The 13,034-nt window shown below is 37.7% G+C and overlaps 1 pseudogene; it reads left to right on the top strand.

Moving 5' to 3' along the window:
* The first annotated feature begins 6,822 nt into the window (after nt 1–6,822).
* LOC101121273 (protein SET-like) lies at nt 6,823–10,916 on the top strand (annotated as a pseudogene).
* Nucleotides 10,917–13,034: the final 2,118 nt, after the last annotated feature.

Here is a 13,034-nt window from a genome sequence, read left to right on the forward strand (position 1 = left end):
AGAGAGAAAATAATAGACTGCATATCAGTGACTTGGAAATAAATGAATGATATAATTAAATTGCTGAAGCTTCTGTACCCATATATATCTATTATCTATTTCCATATCTACTTTATCTTCATTTACACATATATCTATATCATCTATATTTATATCCATATCTGTTTTCATCTATCTTTCTATTTATGAATGTCTTGTAATCTATGTCTGCATCACTCCTTTAAGAATTAAAGGAATAAATTTATTGCAAAAAAATACAATTTAGTAATTTGTTGGAAGATCTGCTGTACGAGAATACTGAAGGTATTGTTCACGTTGGAAAGAAGTGATAGCAGAAAGTACCTAGGTTCTTCAGGAACAAAAGAAGAGCAACATAATTGTTAAATAGATGGGTTTATATAAAAAAGCAATTTTCGTTTTAAGTTCTACAAAATAAATAACTTGTATATTTAAGAGGTAAATGATGGGTAGGTCTCAAAAAATTTACCAAAAATCTGCTCTAATGGATAAGTGAGTTTAATAAGGTTGCAGAATTCATGGTCAAGTGCAAACACTTGGGGTTTGAGTCAAGTGATATTTTCTAGAGACATATTTTCTCTCTCTTAAAAAAAAAAAAAGTTCCTGATATACTACTAAGCCCTAGGAAAGATTTAATATTTAACCATTAAATACTACATTACCATGCAAATTGAGTGGTTCATAAAAACTGAGTGTTATCTCAACCTTCAACACATGGCACAGGAAGCGCACAGAAATTATCATCATGTGGAAGTGCTATACAAGTTCAGTGCTGAAAACAGGTATAAATTACAGGAGCAAATGATTTAAAATCCCACCCATGATTTATAGTTTCCCTACATTGCCCACTCTCTCAACCCCCAGCTACACTATCAAAGAGATGTCCCTGTAACCAGTTGATGAAAGACAGAGGGATGGGGAGAAAGAAACTAAAGAAAAAAGAAACCTGAACATAAAATAGTTGTGCACAATACACTGGTGCTTCCTGAAAGTGGCCCTACAATACCACAACACCTCTCAGGAGAGAACCTGAACAGTGGTTAGGAACTTCAAAGAAATGAGATTTAAAATCAATGATAACAAGATCTGAGGGAAAATTATGAAGCTACAGCTCTCAGAATTAGAACAAAGTACTTGTTTTCAATGAGAATGCTCACCAAATGACAACCAGAATAGAGAAAGTTGGACTTTCCAGATGGCTCAGTGGGCCTACAATGCAGAGACCCAGGAGATGCAGGTTCGACCCCTGGGTTGGGAAGATCCCCTGGAGGGAGGGTATGGCAAACCTCTCCACTATTCTTTCCTGGAGAGTCCCATGGACAGAGGAGCCTGGCAGGCTATAGTTCATAGGGTCATAAAAAGTCACACAAGATTGAAGCAACTGATCACAGCACAGCACACAGAGAAAGTTATCAATAATTTGTTGGACAAAATGACCTATTCTTTGGATGTCAGCTAGATTATTTGACCAGATACTACAGAGGGATGAACTACCTAGGTTGGGGTTTACTCACTAAGGCTGAACTACTACCAAATTGCTGAGTGAGGAAATTACAGTCTTTCCTGGAGGATATGGCAGCCACAAGAGAAGATGTATACATTGGATTGAATCTTTCATGGTAGGAATAATGATTTCTCTCTCCCAGGAGACATTTATTTGGATATAAATTTCTCTTCAAATCTGTATTGCTTCTTTCAGTAAGTTCACCCTCAGTAGACTTATAGAGTGATATCTTTAACAACAGAGAACGCACACAGCATATCCTCTGTTCAGGAAATTCACTAAAAGTGATTGAAATTTAACAATGTGCTTGTGTTCATCAAATTTACTCTTGTTATGAAAGTGTTATCCTACAGCTGACCTAATAGAAAACTAAAATGGCTATTAGAAAATCAATAATGGTTCAGGCTTCCAACAACATCTGTTGAGTGTTCAAGTTGGGATATGTTCTGAATTAGTGGCCAGTAAGTTGTATTGTTTCTCCCATGACCAGAATACCTAAGTCTAGGAGATAAGGTATGGAAATGGGAGTGATCTTATCCATTATTATTTACATAATTCCATGTGAAATGCTTCATTTCCATCACTGCAAATTTAGACTTTTCTGATTTCTAAAGAAGGAATATTCCCTGTCTTGTAGACAAATTCATTTGTATCCAGTTTTATGCACACATAAAATAGATAACTAATAAGGGCCTATGTATAGCACAGAGAACTCTCAATATTCTATAATGTCCTATATGGGAAAATAATCTAAAAACAAGTGGGTATATGGGCTTCTCAGGTGGTGCTAATGGTAAAGAACCTGCCTGCCAATGCAGGAGAGACAAAGAAGCTTGGTGGGCTATAGTCTATAGGGTCACAAAGAGTCGGACACAACTGAAGTGACTTAGCATGCACATGTATGTACTTGTATAACAGATTCATTTTGCTGTAGTGCAGAAGATAGCACAACATTGTAAATCAACTATATTCCAATCCTTTTAATAACTTTTGATCCAGTGTTATAAGACTTACCTGACATTATGACAATGTTGATTATATTAATTAACATTTCTTAGTGATGGGATCCTTAAGTAACATGGTCACATTATTTCCAAATGATTATCTAGCACCACCCATATATCCATTCTTTTTTAGATTCTTTTCCCATATAGGCCATTGCAGAATATTGAGTAGAGTTCCCTGTGCTAAACAGTAGGTCTTTATTAGTTATCTATTTTATGTGTGAATGAACTTATCTACAAGATAGGAAATACGCCTTCTTTAGGAATGAGAAAATCATAACTTTACAGTGATGGGAATCAAGCATTTTACACTGAATTATGTAAGTAATAATGACTAAGTTCAGTTCAGTTCAGTTCAGTCACTCAGTCATGTCCGACTCTTTGCAACCCCATGAATCACAGCACGCCAGGCCTCCCTGTCCATCACTAACTACCGGAGTTCACTCAGACTCATATCCATCGAGTCGGTGATGCCATCCAGCCATCTCATCCTCTGTTGTTCCCTTCTCCTCTTGCCCCCAATCCCTCCCAGCATCAGAGTCTTTTCCAATGAGTCAACTCTTTGTATGAGGTGGCCAAAGTATTGGAGTTTCAGCTTTAGCATCAGCCTTTACAATGAACAACCTGGATGAATGTCCTTTAGGATAGACTGGTTCGATCTCCTTGCAGTCCAAGGGACTCTCAAGAGTCTTCTCCAACACTGCAGTTCAAAATCATCAATTCTTTGGCACTCAGCTTTCTTTACAGTCCTACTCTCACATCCATACATGACCACTGGAAAAACCATAGCCTTGACTAGACAGACCATTGCTGGCAAAGTAATGTCTCTGCTTTTTAATATGCTGTCTAGGTTGGTCATAACTTTCCTTCCAAGGAGTAAGCGTCTTTTAATTTCATGGCTGCAATCACCATCTGCAGTGATTTTGGAGCCCCCCAAAATAAGGACTGACATTGTTTCTACTATTTCCCATCTATTTCCCATGAAGTGATGGGACTGGATGCCATGATCTTCATTTTCTGAATGTTGAGCTTTAAGCCAACTTTTTCACTCTCCTCTTCCACTTTCATCAAGAGGCTTTTAAGTTCCTCTTCACTTTCTGTCATAAGGGTGGTGTCATCTGCATATCTGAGGTTATAGATATTTCTCCTGGCAATCTTGATTCCAGCTTGTGCTTCTTCCAGCCCAGCGTTTCTCATAATGTACTCTGCATATAAGTTAAATAAGCAGGGTGACAATATACAGCCTTGATGTACTCCTTTTCATATTTAGAACCATTTTATTGTTCCATATCCAGTTCTAACTGTTACTTCCTGACCTGCATACAGACTTTTTAGGAGGCAGGTAAGGTGGTCTGGTATTTCCATCTCTCAATTTTCCACAGTTTATTATGATCCACACAGTCAAAGGTTTTGACATAGTCAATAAAGGAGAAATAGATGTTTTCCTGGAACTCTCTTGCTTTTTTGATGATCCAGCAGATGTTAGCAATTTGATCTCTGGTTCCTCTGCCTTTTCTAAAAACAGCTTGAACATCTGAAAGTTCACGGTTCACATATTGCTGAAGCCTAGCTTGTGGAATTTTGAGCATTACTTTACTAGCATGTGAGATGAGTGCAATTGTGTGGTACTTTGAACATTCTTTGGCATTGCCTTTCTTTGGGATGGGAATGAAAGCTGATCTTTTCCAGTCCTGTGGCCACTGCTGAGTTTTTCAAATTTGCTGGCATATTCAGTGCAATGCTTTCACAGTATCATCTTTTAGGATTTGAAATAGCTCAACTGGAATTCCATCACCTCCACTAGCTTTGTTCATAGTGATGGTTTCTAAGGCCCACTTCACTTCACATTCCAGAATGTCTGGCTCTAGGTGAGTGATCACACCATCATGATTATCTTGGTTGTGAAGACCTTTTTGTACAGTTCTTCTGTGTATTCTTACCACCTCTTCTTAATATCAGCTGCTTCTGTTAGGTCCATATAATTTCTGTCCTTTATTTTGCTCATCTTTGCATGAAATGTTCCCTTGGTATCTCTAATTTTCTTGAAAAGATCTCTAGTCTTTCCCTTCTAGCAGGTCTTGTAGGTTTTCATAGAACCGTTCAACTTCAGCTTCTTCAGCATTACTGGTTGGGGCATAGACTTGGATTACTGTGATATTGAATGGTTTGCCTTGGAAATGAACAAAGATCATTCTGTTGTTTTTGAGATTGCATCCAAGTACTACATTTTGGATTCTTTTGTTGATCGTGATGGCTACTCCATTTCTTCTAAGGGATTCCTGCCCACAGCAGTAGATATAATGGTCATCTGAGTTAAATTCACCCATTCCAGTCCATTTTAGTTCCCTGATTCCTAGAATGTCGACATTCACTCTTGCCATCTCCTGTTTGACCACTTCCAATTTGCCTTGATTCATGGACCTAACATTCTAGGTTGATATGCAATATTGCTCTTTACAGCATTGGACCTTGCTTCTATCACCAGTCACATCCACAACTGGGTATTGTTTTTGCTTTGCCTCCATCTCTTCATTCCTTCTGGAGTTATTTCTCCACTGATCTCCAATAGCATATTGGACACCTACCGATCTGGGGAGTTCCTCTTTCAGTATCCTATCATTTTGCCTTTTCATACTGTTCATGGAATTCTCAAGGCAAGAATATTGAAGTGGTTTCCCATTCCCTTCTCCAGTGGGCCACATTCTGTCAGACCTCTCCACCATGACCCGCTGTCTTGGGTGGCCCCCTCATGGCATGGCTTAATTTCATTGATTTAGACAAGGTTGTGGTCCATGTGATCAGACTGACTGGTTTTCTGTTTTTATGGTTCCAGTGTGTCTGCCCTCTGATACCCTCTCACAATGCCTACCGTCTTACTTGGGTTTCTCTTACCTTGGACGTGGGGTATCTCCTCACGGCTGCCCCTACTGACTTTGAACGTGGAGTGCTCCTTTCAGCCCTCTTGCACCTGTGCAGCCACTTCTCCTTTGATGGCATCACTCCCTAATGACTAAGGTCACTCCCATTTCCATACCTTGACTCCTAGACTTCGGTGTTCTGGTTATGGGAGAAACAATTCCAGATAATGGTCACAAATCAAAACATATTACAATTTGAACACTCAACAGATGTTTTTGGAAAGCCTGAGCCATAATTGAATTTCTAATAGCCATTTTAGTTTTCTTTTAGATCAGCTGTAGGATAACAGATTTTATAACAAGATGGCTCAGATAGTAAAGAAACCACCTGCAATGTGAGAGACCTGGGTTCGATCGCTGGGTTGAGAAGATCCCTTGGAGGAGGGCATGGCAACCCACTCTATTATTCTTTGCCTGGAGAATCCCCATGAACAAAGGAGCCTGGTGGTCTATATTCCATGGGGTTACAAAGAGTCAGACATGGCTGAGTGACTAAGCACAGCACAAATAAAATCTAAATTATTATTATTAATTGTTATTAGTTTAGATCATTGTTATTGCTGTTCAGTCTCTAAGTCATGTCTGACTCTTTGTGACTCCATGAACTGCAGCACATCAGGTTCCCCTGTCCTTCACTATCTCCCTGAGTTTACTCAATTCATGTTCATTGAGTTGGTGATGCTATCTAACCATCTCATCCTCTGCCACCCCATTCTTCATTGCCTTTAATCTTTCACAGCTTTAGGGTATTTTCCAGTGTGTCAGCTCTTCACATCGGATGGCCAAAGTATTGGAGCTTCCACTTCAGCATCAGTCTTTTTGATGAATATTCATGGTTGATCTCCCTTAATAGTGACTTGTTTGATTTCCTTGCTGTCCAAGACTCTTAAGAGTCTTCTCCAGGACCAGAGTTTGAAAGCATCAGTTCTTCAGTATGCAGTCTTCTTTATGATCCAACTCTCAAATCTGTACAAACAATTGTTTTCCTTTACTTCCAGTCCCGAATAGTTTAGCATAATGTATGTTAATAATGGGTAACTCTATATTTCAATATTTAAATTAGAAGATATCAAAAAAAGGTTGTCACTAAGCTATGACATGTGTAAACAATTACACGGGGAGAGACACGTGACCTAAAGGGTTTAGTGTTTCCTAATTTAGATTACCTGTTGGCTGCTTGCCATCACCATTGTCTCCTTCTAAGCCTGACTTTGGAGATTGCTGAGAAGTTGGTGATGACATTTCCCAGAATACATTTTCCTCTACAATTCTAAGGCAGACTTTGAGGTATGTGACTAGAATAGTGAAGAACGAAGGGAAGAAGTCATTTTCTTTTAGTGAATTGTAGCAAGATTCTTGGGTAGATGTCAGATTCATTATGGCTTCCCAGTATGTTCCTGAGAACCAACCACCTCATGACTTAGGTGAGAGATTGAAATAAATGATGAGATTGAAACAGATGATTGGGAATTCTGAGATTTCACCTCTTTCCTGCAAGTCTGTGAGACGAATCCATCGAATGCGGTGCAGGCCCAGTCCTGCAGTATATACTTCCCTGACCTTCCATGGCAGTTTTCTGAGTCTTGGCAATGACTTAATTGCATCCTTGCCTTTTGAATTCCAACTCTTCCTGTTAGTCTTTAATTTCTATGCTAAAAAGTTTATTCCTAAATTACATAAGGCAGTTTATAGGTAGTTATATAAGGTAGTTTGTGGTTTTTAAATTTGTTTTGTTTCTTTGTTTTTGTATTATTTTCCCTGACCAATATTGATTCAAAATTCTGTTCTAAAAGATGTCTGAGCATCCCAGTTACTATAGAGTTGACTAAGATGAGCTCATCATCATTCTAAGATGATGAGCATGTGCAGATCCTACCAGCTCAGTCGGTATATTTGAATGTATGCTAGGTGATTGTTGAAAGTAATTAAAAATTTCAAAAAACATTAAAAATCAAACAGATCATTCTGATTCTGGTAATTATAGTATCTTATCTATTTTCTGGAGACTTCTTTCCAAAATGCTATTTCAAAATATATGAATATTTGTGGTTGAGTCAAAGCAAGTTATCTGTTTAGATAAGGTGTAATGAGATATTTGTTTTTTAAGTGTCTTTGAATGGAGAACTCATGATTATTGATAAACCAAAGTGCCTATTCACTAAGAACCTTTCCTCAAATTTGTTGAGTAATTTTGGAGCTAAAAAGAAAAATAAATGGGTGATTAAGGCAAATCATATAACTCTTTGCCTCTCACTTTATATGTTTGTAAGATCAGGGTAAAAATAGCACCTGATGTGTGAATTGAATGAGAAAAATATGTAAAGATAGATTACACAATGCTTGTAAACATGCAATACATTTTAGCTTACTGGGAGAAGCAGGATTACAGGGACTTTTTGTCTCATGCCTGCTAGTGTTTTGTGGGAAAGTTGACATTTGGATGCTTTAATGATGTTACTAAGCCATCTAGAAAAACAAACAAACAAACTTGAATTTGTATTGACTTTACTTTTTTCAGAGAGTTAAGAATGTCTCCAAATTCAGTTCTTTAGCATGAATTATGGAAATAAACACTCCTTATGGGTCTCCTAATGCTTTTCTTTGCTCATTCTGGGCCAGCCAGGGCCAAAGTTCCTGGAATGCTACAGTTGTCAATGATCCTCTCCTAACATAATTGGTTTATATCTCAATTTGAATTAAACATTTGTGTTGCTGACAGTAATTCAAATAACCAAATCGTTTCTTCTCTGAGAAAGAGCAGAAGACGTGACATAATCCTCAAAATAAGCAACATGTGCTTTCTTGATAATGTACAGCTACTTGCCTGTAGAATAATAATAGTTAAGAAAAATATTTTAAAGATCCGTTTATTTCTTAGAATTTTCTAAGACGAAATGACATCTACTTTATTTAGAAATAAAAATTCACACTGAATTAACTAAAATTACATTTCAGCAAATACCAACACTAACTCCATACAAATATATGGAAATCAAGAATACATTTTGGTAACCATAGTATAGACTACAATTAAGATTGCATTAGCTGCTGAGCTCTCTGTTATGTATGTTTGCTCATATCAAAAGCTCACACAGCCTTGTCCAGTTTTAAAAGTACATCGCAAATATATACACTAAATTTTTAGGACTACAATGAGGTGAAATAAGGCTATACATGTAAAGAAAGAAATATGTTAGAACTCAGACAATATTGGTACTAAAATACGTCAAGAATTTTTGACTTTCAAGATATATTAAATATGCTGTTAGTACTTTTCAAATATCAGTCATTATTAACTTTCTCTTATCCTCTGTTCCTCATATTCATTCAGTTATCTATTCTGTTAATTATTCTGTCATAAATTTGTCTTTTTTGTTGTTGTTGTTTTTATTCCCACATTAATTCAGATTTTCCTAAAAAGCCTGTAGTTGTTGTATAGTTACTTTTCTCCACGCTAATCTATCATTCCATTTTAATCTGTTTGATTGGTTCTTATCAGATTTGTTTTTTAAAGTAATAAATTCATTATCAGAATTCTCTGATAAAGGCCTTTAAGTAGTTTTACTGTTTTAGTTCTTTATTTCTCTTAATGTGTTTAGGCTTATCACCTGTGTTTCCTTTGTGGATCAGACATGCCTTTGGTGGACTTTGGAGCTGGACAGACCTAAATTGACAGCTTGAGTTTGTCCTCTAACTGTGAGATGTGTTTGAGTTCTTCAGGCTCTCTAAATATTATATGCCTGTCTATGAATTGGGCTGCCCCGATAGCTCCATTGGTAAAGAATCCACCTGCTATGCAGGAGACCCTAGTTCAATCTCTGGGTCAGGAAGATCCCCTGTAGAAGAGAACGGCAATTCACTTCAGTATTCTTGTCTGGAGAATTCCATGGACAGAGAAGCCTGATTGGTTATAATCCATGGAGTCACAAAGAGTTGGACACAGTGAGCGACTAACATTATCACTTTCACTAATTACCATGGAGAGAAAAATGTGTGCCTGCCTCAAAAAACTGTTAGGAGAATTGAAATTAAGTAATACGAGGTCTCAGAGCTCCTTGTGCATGGGTTTTCCCTTGATTTGATTTTTGGCTTTTCCCACAGCACATCTCCCAAACACCAGTCTTCATTTCCACATTAAGTAAAGAGACCAGATAAACTGAGACTGACTCCTTCCTCTGGATCAAAGTAAATGTCTACTTCTCCAAACTTGCTGAAGAGAGAAAAGAACAGCAAGAAGCAACTGAACATATTGATGAAGCAAATGACAGATTTAATGAACTAGCCAGTGAAGAGACTCTGAAAGAACAGAAATATAACAAACTCCATCAACCTTTTTTTTTCAGAGGCGGTCAGACTTGTTCACCAAACTCCATAATTTTGGGGTGACACTATTTGCCAACCATCTACAAGTGTCTGTACTGCTTGTGAAGGAGGAAGAAGAATGCTGCACTACTTGATAGGAATTGAATTGACATAATTTGAAGATGTTAAATCAGGTTACAGAATAGATTTTTATTTTAATGAAAACTCTTACTTCAAAAGTAAAATTCTCTCCAAAGAATTTCATCTGAATGAGAGTGGTGATTCATCTTCAAAGTGTGCTGAAATCAAATGGAAACCAGAAAGGATTTGACTAAACACACAAGAAGAAACACAGAAGAGAGCCAGCAGGAAGAGACAGCATGAGGAACCAGAGAGTTTCTTCACCTGGTTTACTGATCATTCTGATCCAGGTGCAGATAAGTTAGGAGAGGCCATCAAAGATGATATTTGGCCAAATCCATTACAGTACTACATAATTCCTGAGATGGATGATGAAGAGGGGGAAGGAGAGGAAAAAGATGAGGAGGAGGAAGGATTGGAAGATATTCATGAATGATGGGATGAAGGTGAAGGTGAAGACGACGAAGTTGATGGGAAAGAGGAAGGAGATGAAGATAAAGGAGAGGATGACTAATGGAACACTAATGGATTCCGGCTCTCTTTTCTTTTTTTTTTTTTTTTTCTCTAGTCCCTGAGAGCAAGTTGCAGTATTTTTTTCCCTTCTTGTGCAAAGTTATCCTGTTTTTGAGGTCTCTTTTCTTCCTTATGCCATGTTTCTCAACATTACTTTGAGCAGAATTTAGTGGGAAAAAGAATCTCCACCCCTTTCTGTTCCAAATCAATTTTTATCCTTTATGTCTCTACAAAAACTCTATGGAATCAACACTACCATGCTCTAGGGAAAAAGCAAAATCTTATGTTCACTTAGCTCTTCTGAAAGCTGGAGGGTTACTAAGCTCCTGTGTAATAGGGCACAAAATGTTTAGCTTTTGTTCTTTTTCTAGATATTGGGCTCAGATATTATACTGTGTCTTGTGTGAATAGACAGTTAGCATTTACCAACTTGTATCTGTCAACTTTCTCTTGTTTAGAAAAAGAAAAAAAAACACATTTAAAAATGGAGTTACAGAAGGTCAGCAAAGGGTGGGTTTGAGATGTTTGATTGGGCTAACTGGGTATTTTGACAACGTGTCTTTTCCTTTGGCATGTTTAGTTGTAATGTTTATGAACATCCTTACAATTTAAGGTGACACTTTTAACATAAAATTCTCTCCTGATTATGACTTGAGCCCTTCCACTCAATGGAAAAATCAGTAGAACCTGTAGGATATTATTTGCAATTGACATTCTCAATTATAACTTTCTGTTTGTTGCTAAATTTTTATTTCTGTTTCACTGGAAAGGAAAGGTGATGCTCAAATTATACAAGTTGCTTCACTACAATAAAATAAATGTTTACACAAAATGGATTTACTGCTTTTCTCTGAGAGCAGACATACTTAATGTAATTTCCAAGTTTGACTTGCATAACATTATTGTCATTCTTTGTCACCCTAACTTCACATTTCTTATACATTTTGCAGGATGATCTTCAGTTCAGTTCAGTTCAGTTCAGTCGCTCAGTCATGTCCAACTCTTTGCAACCCCATGAATCGCAGCACATCCGGCTTCCCTGTCCAACACCAAATACCGGAGGTCACTCAGACTCACATCCATCGAGTCAGTGATGCCATCCAGCCATCTCATCCTCTGTCGTCCCCTTCTCCTCCTGCCCCCAATCCCTCCCAGCATCAAAGTCTTTTCCAATGAGTCAACTCTTCGCATAAGCTGGCCAAAGTACTGGAGTTTCAGCTTGAGCATCATTCCTTCCAAAGAAATCCTAGGGCTGATCTCCTTCAGAATGGACTGGTTGGATCTCCTTGCAGTCCAAGGGACTCTCAAGAGTCTTCTCCAACACCACAGTTCAAACGCATTAATTCTTCGGCACTCAGCCTTCTTCACAGCCCAACACTCACATCCATACACGACTACTGGAAACATCATAGCCTTGACTAGACGGACCTTAGTCTGCAAAATAATATCTCTATGGCTATGTTATTTGAGTAACTGCATTTGAAAAAATGTCTCCATAGCAAGTAATAACTTCCCTGGTGGCTCAGTGGTAAAGAGTCTGCCTGCAATGGGGGAAACCTGGATTTGATCCCTGGGTCAGGGAGATCCCCTAGAGAAGGAAATGGCAACCCACTCCAGTTTTCTTGCCTGGGAAATCCCAAGAGAAAAGGAGCCCCAGTCCATGGGGCTACAAAAAGTTTGGACATGACCGAGTGATTAAACAATAGCAGCTAGGAACTCATCCTGGGTATCATTGCCATCAATTTCCGTAATTGTTTATATTATTCAGTATACCAGATTGTTGAAAACTCAGTTCTTAATACATTGTACCCTTGACTTGAATCTCAAATTGGTATTTCAAAATATGGGCTTTTATTTACCTGGATATAATAGTGCCTGCCATCATCATCAGACGGACCTAGTGCTCTACTGCTGGGTTAATACACAACAGGGCAATTGTTGGCATTACTTCACTAGCACTGTATGATGTGGACAAGAAGACAAGTTTTCAGAATAAGAAGTCCATATTGGTGGTTAAGAAACTCAGGTTATTAGTACTTCTGTCTCAAAATACCAGTTCTTTAGCATATGGCACTCAAATGAGACATCTCTATTTGAATCTGGATGTGAAGATGCACTCTGTACAATGTGCTAAATGCCATTGAGCATAAATAACATTGTGAGAAGCTACCTAATGTATAAGCTTTTTAATGCTGTTAGTAGCTAAAATAAAATGTCATTTAACTTTTTCAGAGATGAATGAATGGACAGCCTGGTCAAATTCAAAGCTTTTTATATTCTATCAATAGGCAAAGTATAATGGAAACCTGTCTACGTGGATAGTATGCAATTTCTGCACAGTTCTCTGTAGTAAATGCATCACTGCATACAGGTCAGGAATCTTACTCCAATACATAAAGTTTTTTTAAAAACTAAAAATGTAATAGTGCATATGCTAGTTTCAGTGCCTAATTAAATATTAACCATTCAAAGTGTACTTTTACCTAAAATAAAAAAAAAAAAGTAACTCAATAATGTTTAAGAAGGCAACCTATGTCAGTGACTGTTCAAATATACCTCATCTGGGGCTTTTGCACATTTTGCCTCTGCATTTTCGAATAAATCACTTGTCTCTCTCCCTTTCCTCCCAGAGAC

Source organism: Ovis aries, chromosome 10 (genome assembly GCF_016772045.2).
Source record: "Ovis aries strain OAR_USU_Benz2616 breed Rambouillet chromosome 10, ARS-UI_Ramb_v3.0, whole genome shotgun sequence".
NCBI lineage: Eukaryota > Metazoa > Chordata > Mammalia > Artiodactyla > Bovidae > Ovis > Ovis aries.